Genomic DNA, 18,500 nt, shown 5'->3' on the forward strand with positions numbered 1-18,500 from the left:
CTTTTGCATTCTGCTTAGAAGAGAGGATCAGATAACTATAGCAATTCCTTTACACACCAGAGGCTAGATGAGCACAACACCCCCAGCTTGCAAGCCCAAAATTAATAGCCCTGTAGCTGAGAATAATAATTCATACAAAGAAGAAATATGTTCAGATGAAATCAATATAGATCTTTGATTAGTTTCACCAATCATTTGAACTGTGAAACTTATCTTACGGAAAGTATAAGCTACTACCTATGACAAAAGTAATAACGTGCTATTTCAACATCAAAAATGGTAACAGTAAAAATAAAATCAGCACCAACAGCTTTTGATTGCTTTAACTCTGATATTATCTCAATTAGGATAGCAGACGTTTGTGAGTCTATAAGGACAACTTCCTGACATTTCCTCTGGCTTTTGAGAGAATACCCCCTAAGCTCTGTAATTTTCCCTTTGGCTTGTAAGAAGAAATACTAGACACGTAAGAGAGGAAATGAGTAATAGCAACATTTCACTCAATTTCAGAAGTTCAATGATACGTGTGTTCCAAGTCCTAGCAGTCAATCACTCAGTCAGATACTGCATAATGATAATACAGGAAAGCCTGTGTTTGCTTTTTGTGTATCCATTATATGATGGACAGGAGAAACTAAGTGGAAATGAAGACGTAAAGGGGGATGATGATCATATTATCTTAAATATTGTAACATAGAGGATATCATCTGGAATTTAAGAGAGTGTGAAAAACAGGAACCAGATGGAAAGCACTGATACATGTAACGCATTTCTACCTCTACGTCATTGATTCAAAGACAGACATTCAACATGAGTGACTGCTTCAAGGCAGAAGCAATAATTCATCTTTACTTACACTGTCTCAGGAATGCCTATGAAATTGTCTCACATTCTGGATGTCATGACTAGATCCCTTCTGCAAATTTCCTACTTCAATAGGATGCAAGAACTGTAGGAAACAGTTATTTTTTTCCACAGATGTAGCACTTCCGAGCCATTACTGCAGATAGCAATCCTCAGGTATATGCGCAAGTACATCATACTACATTGTATTTCATACAGATTTTCACTCTGTGATGTTACTTGCACAAGTTTTTAAGACAGTCACAGAGATTAGGCATGAACATTGTTGGGTGTGCTCAGATTTAAGTAAGGAGAGCAAGAGAACAAGAGAAACAGTCCTGCAGCCACCAAGGTCAGTGCTGTAGGAGGGCAGCAGGCACTCCAGGCACAAAGCTGCAGTTCTTTGCAGCCTAGGAGAGGCCCATGGCAGAGCAGACTGTCCCCCTGCAGCACACTGGCACCACACGGAGCAGATCTCCATGAGAAGCCATGGAGAAGCCCACACTGTAGCAGTGGATGAGGCCTGAAGGAGGCACAGCCCACAGAGAGCCCCAGCAGAAACAGTCCCAGGGTGGAGCTTGTGAAGCTGTGAATGGCAGCCAGTAGAAAATTTTCACAGCACCTGATATCTTCAGAGCTGACATTCTCAAGAATTTTAAAGCTGATTTACCTTTACACAAGGTAAATTAATTAAAGAGCTCTTTTTACATTATATAGATATATTTCTGCCAATTGATTTTTGGTCTGTTTTAGACAAGGTTTCTAATTTTACATATTCTGATTCCTGACCTCAGTCTCATTGCTTCTGTTATATTTCTTGTTATGATCAATAGCATAATGAAAACATCATTTTCTTAAGTATTCCTCTGTGTGAAAGCTGTACAGGAAAGATTTATCTTCTCTTTTTATCAAGTATACTAAGCACCCTTCTGAGTCCACAAAATTTTTCAAAGAAGTTCCTGCTAAAGCAACAAGCTGCCAAAAAAAAAAAAAAAGGGGGGGGGGGTGGGCGGGGAGGGTGGCAGGGGGGAAGGAAATAGAAGGGTGTAAAGAAAGCTCTATGGACAGTTTCCCAGCAGATCATGTCCAATAATTTCCTAAACAATTAAAAGTTCATTCTCCTGAGTTCAGGGTTCTGATTTTGCTTTTTGCAAGGTCCATATTCCTCATTATCACAAACTCTAACAGAACATGGTCACTACAGCCCAGACTACCTCCAATCTTAACTTTTTAAATAAGCTCCTCTTTGTAAGTGAGCGCCAGGTCCGGTAGTGCTTGTCCTTTGGTCAGTCTATCTAACACCTTGACGAGGAAGTTATCCTCAGTGGACTTCAGCAGTCTGCAGGACAGCCTGTAGCCTACCATGTTGCTTTCCTAATGGACATCCAGGTGGTTGACATCCCCTATCTAGATAAGGGCCTGCAAGCACAACACTTCCTGCTTTTGAGCAAGAAGGTCTCATCCACAGGCTCCCCAAGTCAGGCAGCCTGTAGAAGACCCTGACCAACAGGTGTCCTTTATTGGTCCTGTTCCTGATTTTCACATGCATGCTCTCAACCTGATTACTGTTTCTCAGGGGCAGATCTTCCCACTCTGCCTACCCCTTAACACAAAGGGCAACTCCTCCAAGTTTCTTTTCCTACTTATGTCTTCTGAAAACCTTGTAGACCTTGATCATCATTCTCCAGTAATGGGAATCATTCTGCAGTGTTTCTATGATAGCAATTAGTTCATAGTTTTCTAATTGCACTGTAGTTTTTAGCTACTTCTGCTAATTTCTCGGGCTGTGTTTACTGGTGTAGAGGCATTTCAGCTGGGTTATCAGTAGCATTACCTTCTCAGAAAATTCCTTCCAGGATCTTTTGGACTATTCAGAGGTGTTACCTGCTTTTTCATAAACTGGCAGAGTTTTCTGACCTTTCTCTGTCATATAGAACTCCATTCCCTTCCCCCACTAAATCTAGTTTAAATGTCTGGTAATTGATCCAGCCACCTTCCTTCTGTGAACACTCTTGCTCCAAATGTTCAGTTGTGTTTCATCTGATACCTATGTACCCAATCTCTCCAGTGCCCATCTAAAATCATAGAACCCAATGCCTTGATCATGACACAATCCAGACAGCCAATTATTCACCTGACCCATTCTCCTTCCTGGGTTCCAGCTGCTGACTAGGAGAATGGAGGAGAGCAATGCTTGTGCTCTGATCTCTTCACTGTCCTTCCAATGTATGTAAAGTCCTTCACAGAATTTTTGGTTTCCTTACCACAGCCTCCTGAGACCCAACTTGAATGAGAAGGAGTGGACAGTTGTAATCCTGCTCTGTCAGATATAGTCATCTCTTCTTTTTGTCACTAATGTGTGCCCCTGACAGACAGCAAACATATCTGGAGAAATTATCTGCATGACAAATTGGAGCCTCAGTTCCTCTTAGAAAGGAATCTCTAGTTACCAAGGTTCTTCATATTTTTTTTCATGGCTCTGGTTCTAATGTGTTTCCTCAGCTGGACCTGCTTAATGTGGTTGTATTCTCCTGTTTCTTTATTGCTACTTTCACCTTCTCCTTTTTTCAGCCCTAGAGCCTTGTATCTGTTGCTCCTTAAGGGTAAAATGGAGGTAGGGGAGAGATGTTTTTTTTCTGATCCAAGCAGAGGTGAGAGCCCAGTTCCCCTCTCCTTGTGTGTTATTATGGCCTATCTCTTCAAAATGACAAGGTGATTCTGTTTCTTCCCCTTACAGAGAATTAGGACAGTGCTGTCAGTCAGCTCGTGTAAGTTCAGAGTGCCTCCTATCAATCTCCATTTCTGGTTTCTGAATCCTTCTCAGCCTGGCAATTTCATCTCACTGCCTGGCCACCTGCTCAATAAGTTATCAAGCAGAGAATGCATGAGCGTTATTATGAGAAATCATGAAAATTCCTTCTCAGCTGAGCCCTTAAGGACTTATTCTGGAATTTCCCACAATAGGATGTCTGGGACATGCATGACATCCCTGTCACCAAATTGGAGAAGAATGAATTTTATGAGTAGACTCACTGGATAAGGAATTGGCTGGATGATCACACTTGGAGAGTTGCAGTCAACCGCCTGAGCAGAGAGTGGTTATGAACAACATTCCTCAAGGAGCAGTACCAAGACCAGTGCTGTTTAACATCTTTGTAGGTAGTATAGACAGTGGGATCAAGTGCATCCTTACCAGGTTTGCAGACAACACCAAGCTGAGTGGTGCTGTTGATATGCTAGAGGGAAGGGATGCTATCCAGAGGAATCTGAGCAGGCTTAAGAGATGGGCCCATGCCAAACTCATGAAGTTCAGCAAGGCCAAGTGCAAGGTTCTGCACCTGGGTTAGGGCAATCCCAAGCACAGATACAGGTTGGGAGGAGAATATCTTGATAGCAGCCCTTAGAAAAAAGATTTAGGGACATTAGTAAATGAAAGATTGAAGATGAGACTCCAATGTGCAATGGCAGCCCAGGCCAACCATATCTTGGGCTGCATCAAGAAAAAAGTGACCAGCAGTCAAGGGAGATGATTCTTCTCCTCTGCTCTTCTATCATTAGATCTCTCCTGGAGTACTGCAAACAGTTCTGGTGCCCAAACACAGCAAGGACATCAACCTCTTGGAGCGGGTTCAGAGGAGGACCAAGAAGATGATCAAAGGGCTGGAGCACCTCCCATATGGGGACAGGATGAGAGAGTTAGGCTCTTCAGCCTGGAGAAGAGAATGCGGAAGGGGACCTTACAGTGGCCTTCCAGTACTTGAAGGGATCCTACAGGAAAGCTGGGTGGGAGCTTTCTATGAAGGCATGTAGCAATAGGATGAGTGGAAATGGCTTTAAACCGTAAAAGGGTAGATTCAGACTAGACATTGAGTTGAAATTCTTTACTGTGAAACTGGAACAGGTTGCCCAGAGAGGTTGCACTCTTGCTGGAAGCACTCAAGGCCAGGCTGCCTGAGGCTTTGAGCAACCTAGTCTTAGCGGGAGGTGTTCCTGCCAACAACCGCGGAGCTGGAACTAGATGATCTTAAAGATCCCTTCCAACCCAAACCATTATATGATTTTATGATTCTATGGGAAGCCCCTTAACTCCTCAGGAGATTTGACTGGGTGTATGTGTCTGCCTGGGAATTTTGCCCCTCTCTAAGCTGGATTTCTGCCTTAGCTCAGACACTGCAGCAGGTGGTCAGCATATTTACTTCAATGGAGATCTACTACTAACCTTTCCCAAAAGAGAAGAAAACAGGCCACTCTGTACCCTGTCTGCACAAACTGATGTGCCACACTCTGACTGATTTGCTGTGCTCCTGGTTACTAGCAGTCCCTACAGACTGCCTTTCTACAGAAGCAAAGAATGATATGCCACTGCTCCTGGTCTTGCCCTCACCTCATCAGCTGCTTTTCTCAGCAGCTCTCATGAAGCCTAGAGGTGCCTAGCTGCTCCTTGTGGCAGTCAGTATTCTCCTTGCCCACTGGAGCAAATTCTCTGCTTCACTGCAGAATAAGCTGATCAGAGAAGACAGTCAAATAGGTTGATCAGCACATCCTTATACAAATCCTTCAAATGCTATAGTGTAGGAGTAGATTTCACACTGCCCATCTCCTACACTCTTGTTTATAATAATGGTGTTTAAAATCAAGTGGGTTTCTCTTCAGTCTTGAGTCAGTAATCCACTACAGAAAATAAATCCCAGCACTCTATGTCTTCACTGTGAAAATGTTTGGGATAAACACCTTCCTGTGCAAGAGTAAAGAGAATTTCTCTCACAGAAGAAATATAATTAATCTATCTTCTGGAGTACGTTTATTTAACTCACAGCACTGGACAGTCTACTCTTCTACTGGGCATGGCAACAACAAATTGAATGACTGGGGAAAAAAAAAAAAAATCCCAAAGACAAACTAGGAGGCTATTTGTTTAAACAGTCAAAAAATAAAATAAATCAGAGAAACTCAGGGCACATCTGTGTATCGTAATGAAGCAAGATCAGCAGTTCGTCTGACCCATACCTTGACCTACTTATGTGATAAGACTTCTGTGGTATTACACAGAGTGGCTGTGACTGCTTTAGACTGCAGCAAATCCCCTCTTTGTGTGGGCTCCTGGTCCCCATAAGAGCAGTAGGGTTACACCAGGGAAAAGAAAGCGTAGGGTATCCAGCACAGTACAAGAATCAGCCTAATCAGCTTATTGGATGAAAGAGAAGCCACACTGCCACACCATGTCAATGTGTTATCTGGATACAACAGGTTGTTTGCATAATTGGAACAATCACAAATGTATGATGTATGTCCATCTATCCACTAGACTTTTCACTCTCAGATGTAGTGTTCGATTTTTGAATGGTCCTGTGTGAACCCAAGCACTGGCCTTAGTGAATCCAACTGTGTGAGATCATTACAAGTCAGGATATTTTATGAATATGTGAATTTACAGATCTATGAACATATGAAAATGAACAGGATTTTTAGCTACCAACAGCATTCAAATAGACACACCGTAATGTGTCCTGATAGATAGCTGGGTGCATCTGCCTGGCTGTCTGACTGCACAAACATCATTAGATGAAATCTTCTGTTTCCTCTACAGAAAGTAGAGTTCCATAGAAAGATTTCTATGGTGAAGAACTGTCCAGGAAGAATGTGGCAGAATCATCATATGCTGTGAATTAGAAATCAGTAAGTTAATAAGCAGTGATTAATCAATTATTCAGGGAAATCACTAGCACATTCTTAGTTTCAGGCATGGTTCAAACTTCAGACAAAACTGGGAATAGACAAGCCCTGTATATCAGAATTACTGTATGACTTTATGAAACCAACATAAACTTCTACTAACAAGCCTCCTTATGTATCATTTGATGATGTATTATAACCAACAGGTGGAAAACACTAACTCAGGAATAAATCCCTTAATCTTTTTCCAGGGGGTTAATGATTCTTTCCAGAATAGCTGCAAGAGAAAATGACATATTTTTCTAAACTATTAAAAAAATATTTACAAAATAATTTATAATCATTAAAACTCACCAACAGTCTTCGTACTACCAAATAAAAAATAAAAAATAAAAATAAAAAGATGTACTCAATGGAAAATTCCACTCTTTCTTTTCTCCAAATAGGAAACCTCAGTGCATTTTCTTTTGCTGTCCTAATCTTACTTTCTTCCTCAAGTATTCTGATCCTTGGAACACATTTTCCAGCATACAGTTCACATGGGCAGAAATCAAATCAAGCTTCACATTCTGAATGGGTCTTAAAATCCCCGATCTTTGTAGTTTTGAAATGATAAAGAGGGATTCATTCTATTCTGAACAAAAAAATGGTTTTGAGAGATCTTGAAAGGAACAACCACAATATGTAGAAGTTTTGCTCAGTTTCAAGGAATAAAATGTTAGCTACAGCTCCCATATTTTATAGCCTCAAGATAGCTTTTGCATCTTGTTATTAAATTTCCTTGTACTTATGTTGTAGTAATTATAGCAGTGCCAGAATTTACTGTCTAGCCATTCTTACAGATTGTAGCACATTGCAAGTGGTCACTATAAAGTAGTGGCTTTAGAATAGTCTTGAAGCTGTTCTCATTTAGCTTTTGTTATAGAAAGCCCTGATTGTTTGTCCCTGAATCAGGAAAGAATTTAGCACCCACTTTTCTCCAGTCTCTATTACCCATATATGCTCTGGGCTTGAAAGTGGAGGAATACTGCACTGGAAAATGCACTTCTGCAGTATTTTAACACTTCCCTAGATCTCTTAGCATATGCCAACACCACTCTGAGTAACAGTGTATAGAAAAATGGGCAGACACACATTTTACAGTGACTGGTAAAGACAAGTCTGGTGTATTTCACAAAAGCTTTTCAGTTTTAGTGAGCTATTCACTTTCTGTACTCATTTTATCTAATAGCTTAGCCTCCTAACTCTCTACACTCTGCTGGTGAATTACTTTCCAGAAATAATAGGGAATTTCAAGCACCATCATGTTGCTAGTATTATCACTTGAAAATGTGGGTCACCATCACCTCATCACCCCATCTTGGCTTGCTCATTAGTGGCACTCTGTATGGAAAACCACTAAAGATCATTACCACTGTAGTCTAAAGCCAATGTGCCAGCATAATGAAAAACAATTCAGCAGTTCCCTATGCTCTGTTAGTTGTGTTTGTCATAAATGAGTTGTGGAGATTTGGAGTGAATGATCCATATCATATTGAACCGTCCTTTTTATCGCTGACAATTGAAGGTGACTGAAAAGCTGGGTCAGTGTCAGACTGTATCTAATTGGAAACCTTTCCTCATTAACGTTCGATGTTGACTTGTATTAGTTGATGAAATTAGGACCACAGTGGAATGGATCTTATTTCACAGAATGAGCTGGTTGAGCTCTCTTCCATTTCAGTGTTATTTTAACCCCATCCATGGCTGCTGAGAAAGGAATCCAGAAGCAAGGGAGTAGAGAGTGATGCAGAACTAAAAGGAAATTGGGTAAAAATGTCAGGGATGCTCCGGAAATTGAAACCATGTGCATATTTATGCTGCATTTACTTCTGCAAATCTTTTGAGGAAATAATTCCTTATAGATCATCTGGGGTTATTTTGAGGTTTTGATTCAAAGTAGGAGAGAAAATTTTCCCAGGTAAAAGGGAAATGACAAACTGGAAAGACGACTGTGGGATGCAGAGTGTTTATTTTCTGAAAAGCAATTATATGGAAGTGTGTTTTCATGTTTCAGATATTCAGTTTTGCAATAAGAGAAATTTAACCTCTGCCCATTTTCTTGCTTACCAAGTCTTGCAAAGTGCTATTAGTTGAAGGAAACAAATAAAATGTATAACACAAAAAATGTTAAATTTAACTGCATGAGTGTACTGAAAATATTCTGTAATCATGAGACACAAGATTCAGAGTACTATAATTTACAGATATTTATATAATTTTACAGATATCTGAAAACTTCATAAAATGCAGTAATCATTTTCAGAGCAATTGCAACTATATTGATCACACAGCCATCTGATATAAGAGCATGGTGCTTCTAGACTCTCAGATTAAAGTGGATTCTGTCATTATGGAGAAATACGTTTGCCAAGGATGTTTTACATGCAGTGTCTTGCTATCATAAGAACTCTATTATATGATTTTCTTCTCAAACTCGTGATTTCTCTTAAATATAGTTATTTCTTGATATTTTGCTAATTGTTTATTTGGTTGGTGGGTGCTTGTTATTTGGTGAAATTCTGATTTTTGTGGAGTTTTTTGTTGTTGTTGGGTTTTTTTTTATACCTTAGCAGTAATTCATTAGAACTGAATAAGCCACTGCTAATTATGGATAAAACCTCAAATGAGTCTGGACTTGAGAACACCAGGTTAAACTTAACAAGATCTCAGACCTTCGGTTCCAGAAGGTTTATATCTCAGAGTTTATTCCTTCTATCAAATTCATGAATCATCTCTTTTTTTCCTCAAAAGTATTGTCATAAATAATAATAATAATTAAAAAATACATACAAGTGGAATGAAAAATTCCACTTACTTCTGTAGCTCAATGGCAAGCCAAAATCACTAAGCAAATATCCTCAAGCCTGTAATCTCAGAAATTCTCATTCTGAACAAACAGTTCCATAGACTTCTTTCAACTGTCAAATTCTGTTCAGTTTAATTCAGACAGGAGTCTCAGTTGTTTTGTTAATATCTACTCTTTGTGGAGGAGATATTAACAAATATGAGGTACTATAGCTATGCTAATTTGTAATAATAAGCACTATGTTATAATCATAAATGCCATACTATAAGAGGATAGAGAAAACTGATAGCTTAAGCTGAGGCAGAGATTAAAAAATTAATAACAGAGCAATGTTGGGTGCTGTTTTTTAAAAAAAAAAAAATCTCAGTAACAGTTTATCTCAGTTTGTAGTTGAAATGTTTATCTTGGACATATTTTCCTTTGTTTTCATTCAAAAAATGATTTTAAACAGGTTTTCTACATCTTTTTGTGCACTTGTGTGTTTGCATTTTTTCTAGATATTATTGAAGAAAATGTAATAAGCATTTAGCATGAATCTAAAGAAGAAAAAGACTCAGAAATGTGAATGTTGTTATGAGAAATTGACACTGAAACACAGAAAATTTTGTTATGAATTGGACCATCATTTTCAGATGACAATGCACAAAATCTTTTCCATTTGTCTTAAGTCATATATATCTTCATTTATGTACAGTCTCTTGAAAATTCCTCCGCTTATACATCCCAAGAGTAGATATTGCTGCTTCATTTCTAATTGATGTGCTTCTGTATTTGAAATATTGTTACATTCCAATTTGACTTCTTAACCTTTTCCCGTGACCTTATTAAAACTTTTGATGGTACCTATAGAGGACTCGCAAGGTTTAACACTAAAAGATGAAATGAAGAATCACGCAGTTTTAATCTACTCTCAACTCCAGACAGACTCTGCAGTATCACAGAATCATAGAATCATAGGATCATAGAATGGCTTTGGTGGGAAGGGATCCCAAGGATCATCAGGCTGTAACCCCCTCGCCACAGGCAGAGCCACCAATCTCCAGATCTGGTACTAGATCAGGCTGCCCAGGGCCCCATTCAACCTGGCCTTGAAAACCTCCAAAAATGAGGCATCCACAGCCTCTTTGGGCAGCCTGTTCCAGTGCCTCTCATGGTAAGGAACTTCCCTTTGCTATCCAACCTAAATCTTCCCTCCCTCAACTTAAAACCATTTTTCCTTGACCTACCCTTTCAAAGAATTGGCTCCCCTCCTGTTTGTAGGCTCCCTTTAGGTACCAGAAGGCTGCAATGAGGTCAACCCGTAGCCTCCTTTTCTCCAGGCTGAACAAGACCAGCTTCCTCAGCCTGTCTTTCATAGGAGAGGTGTTTCAGCCCTCTGACCATCTTTGTGGCCCTCCTCCAGACTCTTTCTCACTGATCCTTGTCTTTCTTGCGTTGGGATCCCCAAACCTGGATGCAGTATTCCAGATGGGGCCCCACAAGGGCAGAGTAGAGAGGGTTAATCATCTTCCTCTCACCGCTGGTCACATGATGAAAAATTTTCAATATTGAGGTAGATCTTAGAAATGGAAACTTGTTACAAAGCTATTGCTGAATTTCCACAAGATATTCAAAATAGCTACAGCATCATATATGTTCTGAAATTTACAAGGAAAAAAAGGAGGTAAGAGAAAATCAAGTAAAACAAAACAAACAAAACAAACAAGCAAGCAAACAAACAACAACAACAAAAACATATGTAGGAAGATCTGAAGGATCTGTAGGTGAAAATAAATAACCAGTATGTGATCAGCAAAAAGGGTTCCATACTTGGAACTGGAAAATTGGCCACAGTCCAAAGCATTGACTTTACTAAGAATACCAGTGTTTAATTAAGTTACTTAAAGACATTGTTTTGGGAAAAGCAGGTGCGGACACATCTGCTTTGGTTCTTTCTGCTTTTCAGACAATTCCAGCCTTCATTTGGATATGAATTTATCTGATGTTTCCACTCACAAACAGGATCAGCTTACTTGGCTTGCTCCAGAATTATTTTTTCCATATTTTACCTCCACTGTATTTGCAGATTCTCATTACATGGAAAACATCAGCTGTTGAAAGAAAAATCCAACAACATGGCAAGTTAATGGTTAAATTCACGTGGCTTTCTTCCCAATCTGTCTCTCAGTGACCTTCCTTCTGTGGTTTTTCAAGCAATGTTTAAGAAGAGCTGCAGATATTTTGTTGGCATCAGACTTGGAATTCATAATGGGGACATTATTTGGCCACAGAATAAAACAACATCATCCATCTAACAAATGAAAAAGTTTTAATGGGTGCATTCTTAATTATAATAATTTGGATGACAAAGACATCAGCTGAAACTGATGTGAGAAGGTCATTCAATGAGATTTGTGACTTCAGAGTTCATTTTCACATTAATATTTCATGTATTTAATTCCTATTATTCTGGGAGTTTGTGGCAGATTTTCCCTGTTTTGGTACATGCTGAAGAAGGGAAGAGGTCATTCACGACCAGAGAACAGGACAGGCCAAAGGTCTGGTAGCCATCATCTGGTCAATAACAAGAACTGCTCCTAGCTACGCAAGTCAGATAAGTCCATAGATGAACCTCTGTCACTCCAGAGTGTTACCTTAAGTATGCCTAACTACATGTGACCTAGTACTCAAGGGCCTGAGCTATGACCAGATTTTGTCAGGAAAAAGAGAAAATGTTATCTTTGGCAAAAATGCAAAGACTATAAGATCACGTGACGATTAACATAAACAGTCCCTCATGTTTTTGGCAACTGAAGATGAAGTCTTAAGGAACACATGGAAGTTTCTCTTTTTTTTTGTAAAACTGTGTGTTTGTCATGCCCCTACTTAAATTTTAGTTTTTTTACCTTGCAACAGCTTACTGCATCCCTCCTTGCCTATCTTTGCAAACCCAGTGTAAAAGTATTATAAAGCCCAAACACTGGAGGACAGGTTTGGAGCTCTCCTCATTCAATCTGAGACCCTTCTGTTTGCATGTCTGCAAGTCCCCAAGCTTCTGACTCCATCCTCCAACAGACACATCAGTGAGAAATCTCATATAACCTTTCCTACCCTGATTTACCCTTACCTAGCCTAATTTATCTCCTCTCTGCCCTCAAGTACAGATTAGTCATAGTCTAATAAATCATTTGCTTAGAATACATATGATTAGAGATCATATGTGCAACAGCTTGCTCAGAATACATTTAATAAATTGATTTGTTGTCACTTTCTTCTCACTGGGCAAAACAAACCATAGAGTGGAGCAGAACAGCCACACACTAGATTAGGTTACCCAGGTCCCATTCAAGGCCAAGTGAAGTGAGTCTCTGGGCAGCCTGATCTAGTGCATGGCAACCCTACCCATAGCAGACAGACTAAAACTAGATGATCTTTGAGGTCTGTTCCAACTCAAAACATTCTATGATTCTATGACATGCACAGACCAAAGCCACATCAACGTATGTTTGCAACCAAGCAGATGGAACACTGAAAGGATATGCAGTAGGAAGAGAAACTGAAATAGTTCCTTCCAATCTCAAAATATCTGCAAGATGGAAAAAACACTTCTCATGCAGCTTTACCAAGCTGTTACATTCATAACTCCCTCTGTTGAACAGATTCCAGTAATGTTCACAGTGAACGCGTGTTGAACTGACTTGTTGGTATTTTCAGTGCAAAGTACACCATTTGTGAGCTTTTATTCATTTCTTGTAGGAGTTACTTTCTTTTTCCTTTTCTAGAAATTTGTAGTCTTGTTTCTGTGAACCTGTTCTCACCCAGGGACAGCTATTACCCCAGCTGCAGTGCTTCTCTTCTGGGCACACAGGGTCAAAACTTTACAGAATCTATAAGTGGCAAGGCAGGAATTAGAAAAGTACATATCATTGATATAATACACCTGTGTCACATGTGTAGACGCCACAGATGAAAGATGTAGTTACCACACCACAGGTGAATGATGTAGTTACCACTGTGGTATATCAACCTCTCCCTTGGTTCATTAAGCTTTTTGTACTTTGTGCATGTTTAATAGGCCAGAGTTTAGAAAAAAATGATACAAAGGCAACTATTACAAGGACCCTCTTTATGTTAAAGTAATTACCTTTTAGTACATAATGTTGATTGAAGTCAAAGGGACTCAGACCAGCTGATTTCTATATAAGAAACATGATATGTAAATATTCTCTCCCTCACAGAAGATAAATTTATAAGAAATTGGTCCACTATTATGTGTGTGACCAAACAAAACAAAAGGTACATAGGAAAAAGTAGACCTTTGACAGCCAGGAATGCCAAAGAAAAAGGTGCAATGGATAATGGATGTGAGAAAAAAATGTAACTAGAGTGTGATTCTGAATGAGGTACTGCTTGCTCAATAATATTAGCCATCATTTAAATACTAAAGAAAGCACTCTCATTTTCATCTTTAAAGCTAACATCAAGCATTTTTACAATAATTTACCATCTAACCTAGTTCCTTATGCAACCAGTTACCTGGAGCATCTAAGTGACAAGTCTGGTGTAGTCTGTTGTTACAGTAAGTCACAGTTAAGAGAAGGATAAAAAATAATACTCCTGCTCTTGGGTTGTAAAATTAATAAAAGAATTGTTGGCATGTATTTATACTGACATAATTATTGTTCAAAGATTCCCTCTTTGAATGAAATTGCAGCGGAATATGTCTTTTTGCTATTTTACTCAGAAATATGTGTTATCTCCTTATGTGATTGCTTTAATTTTACAAGAAAGAGGACTGTATTACCATGATCCTTCTGTGGCTCATAAAGATTCAGCTACTGTAAATCAAAGAAATGATGACATTATTGAAGAGAGAGGGAGCTGCATGTAGCTTTTTTTTTTTTTTTTTTTTTTGACCTCTTTGCAAGAGTGTCAAAACTAGAACTTAATGAAATGAAAACTGTTTCGAGTGAATCCAAATGGGCCTGCCTCTGAAGCGCTGTTCTGGGGAAACAATTTCAGCTAGTCTCTGAGAAGATTCACACCTAGGTCTCCAGTGTCAGAAGCCTGCAGAATGCAGCAGACTGCATTCACTAACTGGAGACCTTCTTATCACTTCTTATCTTAAAGCCAACTTCTGTGTCTGGAATTGCTTGAAGTGAAAATGTTTTAGAGACAGAAACACCTATAAACAAATAAGAGTCCAAGATCACTATGATTTTTCAATAAAAACTGTTAACCTACCTGGGATCTTCTTGACCATGACTGAGACAAAGATTAACATTATTATTCACTCAAAATAGATCAAAGGATGCAGTTGATTGTTTTCTTACTGTTATTTCTGATTATTACAGTTTACGTTACAACATTCTTATATGTTGTATAAGATCTTCAATCAGAAAATTGTCTTTCCTGTAGTCAACTGAGACACCAATTGAGATTTACTGTTCTGATACAATTTTCCTGTTTAGGCATTTTTTTCTACGAACTGCTCCTAACTCAGCTGATAAGAGAACAAATTTACATAAACAATACAATTATTGCTTAACATCAGTTAAAACAAAAATTGTACATAAGTGATTTTCTTAGTCATTCAAAGAACTGAAGTATTAAAACAGGACTTAAAAGGAGCTTTGCATAAAGCAACCAATACCCTTTCTACAAAACAAATAAAAAAGTTACTTTGTCAGAACTTATGTTTTTTTGGTAACTGTCTGGTAATTGTACTCCTAAATTAATTATTTTAATGTACATTCCAATCTTCTTAATATTAAAGAAATGCAATAACATGCAGCTGTATAAATATTTGTTTGATCTTTAAAATGTTTCCTTACATTTTAACAATTAAATTGAAATTAAAGAATGTCTATCATTACATTGAGAGTATTCAAAATTTTAAACACAATTAAAAACCTATGAAAACTCCTGAACTCTCTTAAAGTGGGAGCTACGTATTCTTTTACAGTAATGTAAATTGTCTGAACTCTGCACCAGAGAACACAGTCAGAATACGTGTGGCAGTGGGTTTAGAACCATCACCACATGCAGCTGCAACAAAGTGTTCTCAAAGTCAGCCAGCCAGGTGACACTCTGATTTCCCTATGGGTATGATCCAGCCCCTCCAGAAAACAGTGCTTTAAACAATATTGCTGCATATCTACAGAAAACACCTATCAACATGTTTGAAAATCTAAGGGCTCTTAGATTTAAAACAACAACTTTTTTTTGTTTTTTGTTAAAAAAACAACTTAAAAAAAAAATTTATTTTATGGATAGTACATGTAAGCATATTTATCCAAAATTTTTCATGTTTTTATGTTTTTCTTTTTTTTTTTTTTTTTTTTTTTTTAATTGGCTAGCTCACAGTCTGTCCTCATTTGCTTTAGCTATTCAAATGCTCATTTATTACTACTATTTGCAGGAAGTGAGTTGTATAGTTATAAGCACATGTATTTAGAGAACTAAATTGCCATCATATTAGAAATGCTATTACCCTGTTTCAAAGGACAAAATCAGTATCTTGTGACTTATGTGCTCAATTTCTCTGTATTCTGAATGATCACTTACACAGAGAGCTCTTCATAGTGCATCTGCTGCTTTTAGAATTTGCCAGAAATATTCATCAAATACTTTTGTGTAACAATATACCCAAAAGAGTGATACAAGTAGGAATTCATCTAAGCAGAAGATTTTACAAACTATTGGTTAAACTTTGTCTCACATCATTTCATTATAGAAACAGAATGAACCCTTAGAATCTGGACATACTGTCCCTTCCTAGCTCTTGACTGCCTTAATAATCCTTCTGTTCCCTGTTGCATTTTTTACCTTTCCATATTCAGAAAACTAAGGCAACATAGACAGGGCCTAACATATGGTACATGGAACTCTGCCAGTGCTTTTCTTTTCTGATTCAAAATATCCTTCCTGCTCTCTAAATTTTTGGTCAGCCTTAATGGTCATTAGCAACCCTTAAGAATCCTTAAAAATCAGTACATTAGATGATGAGTTCTCAAGTACAATTAAAAGCTATATAGAAATTCAGCAGCCACATTGTTGTTTGCATTTACTTGTCTATACCAAAAACTGAAATGAAGGAAATATGGGGAAAAAAAAAAAAAGAAAAAAAAAAAACCCTCAAAGCATCTTAAGGTGCTTCTTGAATCAGCTGTTAAACTGTCAACAACATTCAGGATGCATAGAAGTATAATAGTCAGCTTTAAAAGGATGTTTTTTTCCTTCTGACATTGCCAAACATTACAGGAAATGGGAGATGAAACTACAGCAGAGTGAGGGTGATTGGAAAATGATTTCCTGATGTTTCATGGCCTCTGCTCTCACTGGCTGTAGTATGTGGAATGGATGAATAATCAGTAGGAAACCAGACCCATGTATTCTGTTTGGGTGTGGAAATTCAACTCTCTTTGAAATTATGGGGCTGAAATCTCACGGGGAAAAAGAAGGAAGCTGTATCAAAGATGAATTAATGGTGGACCCAGATACTACAAAGCCCTATCTTACAAAGCCTAGAATCAAGCTATAATCTAAGGAAGGAACAAAGGAACGAAGAAAAAAAGGAACAAAGGAGGAAGGAAAGAAAAGCAACATGGACTTAGATATGGATCTAGAGTTTGTGTTTTATCACCACAAAAATAAAAATATTGTAAACATTAAAAAATAAAAATGTGTAAGAGTAATCCCTAGGCCAGTCTGTCCTAGGCTCAACATGTTAGGCAATGTTGGGGCAGACTTAGTGGTGCTAAAGAATTGTAACAAGGTCTTGGCATGATTCCTCTGGTTGTTAGCTACCTCTGCATTATTCTGTAGCACTTATTTTTGGATCAAACTTACACTCACAGCCACTCAGAATATTAACATGTAGGATTTCCAAGAACAGGGTGGAACAGGCACAGCATTTTCCTGAGAAAGAAGACTAATCAAGGGTAACCCTGGCCTCTCCCCTTTCAGAGTCAAAGGACAGTAAAATGAGTCCTAGAAATATGCCAAAAAATAAAGCTCTCAGATGGTATTTTGGCTGTGTCACTTTCCCCTGGCTTCTCAATGATGAGAACAAGCTTAAATGCAGCCAGGTCTATTTTTTGCCAGCCAGAAAATAAAGGTCCCTGAGCTAAAATGTCACAATGCTTCTTATTTTCAATTTTCAGGTTATAGTCAAAATCTGAGGCTGACATTTTACACTGAACTCACTCAGTGGCAAGAAAACAAAGGAAAAGCATGATGGTGTAAAGCATTAAGGACAAAGCATCCCTCAGCCTCCACTCTGCAGCTCCTGAGCTCTGGTTGCTCTCAACAGGGACTGGGCCGAATGCCACCAAGAGTGAGCCTCTAGAGGATGCACCACCCGTGCTGGCTACAACCAACCTCTTCTGCAGACCTGTGTGGGTGAAGAGCACTGTGGGCTCCTGGCCTTTGACCACATGAACAGATGCTTCTCACTGCTGTGTCAGCTTCTTTCACTGACAAAGGTTAATTTTCTTCCCATTGGAAATCACTGAAATTCCTCTCAATGTGTCCCCAGGTTACATACTGGATGTTTCATTGAATTAATTTAAATGAATCTTAGAAGCCATGAATATAATCACTTTCTCCATCAGTTTTAGAGCATTATACATGATAAAGATCTTGATAAAGACACTATTTTTTGTCTCTGAGGTAAACTATAGAAGTATGTTAATATTTCTTGAAGTTCTGACTTATACCCATAGAGAACCATACTGGGTCCATTTTATTTTTTTTTTATTTTTTATTTTTTGCAATTACATTTTTGTAGGTATTACTTGCCTTTTTCATCCTCAGTAGGTTGAATCTTGCTCCAGTCTTTCACAGTTCTGTCATTTTCTGATAGTGAAAATGAAGGAGAGAGTTAACTCATGCATTCAAGCCTCCAGAAGAAGCACAGTTGTAAGTGCCACATTCATGCTGATAATCCAGGAAGTAAGCACAGGCAATTTAGAAAGGGTCAGAGGCATTATTTCTTAAAGTTAACAGCCTTCACTCTAAGACTGGGATGAGACATTGTGAAAACTGTTTTTATTGCTGACTTACGCATCTTTGGGTAAGGATTTGAAGAAAGTAAAGAGATTGCAATGATAAATGTTTACATTTTTGTGAAATATTTGCAGTCATGTCACATGTT

Source organism: Coturnix japonica, chromosome Z, assembly GCF_054131305.1.
Source record: "Coturnix japonica strain WE chromosome Z, WE-NBRP24, whole genome shotgun sequence".
Lineage (NCBI taxonomy): Eukaryota > Metazoa > Chordata > Aves > Galliformes > Phasianidae > Coturnix > Coturnix japonica.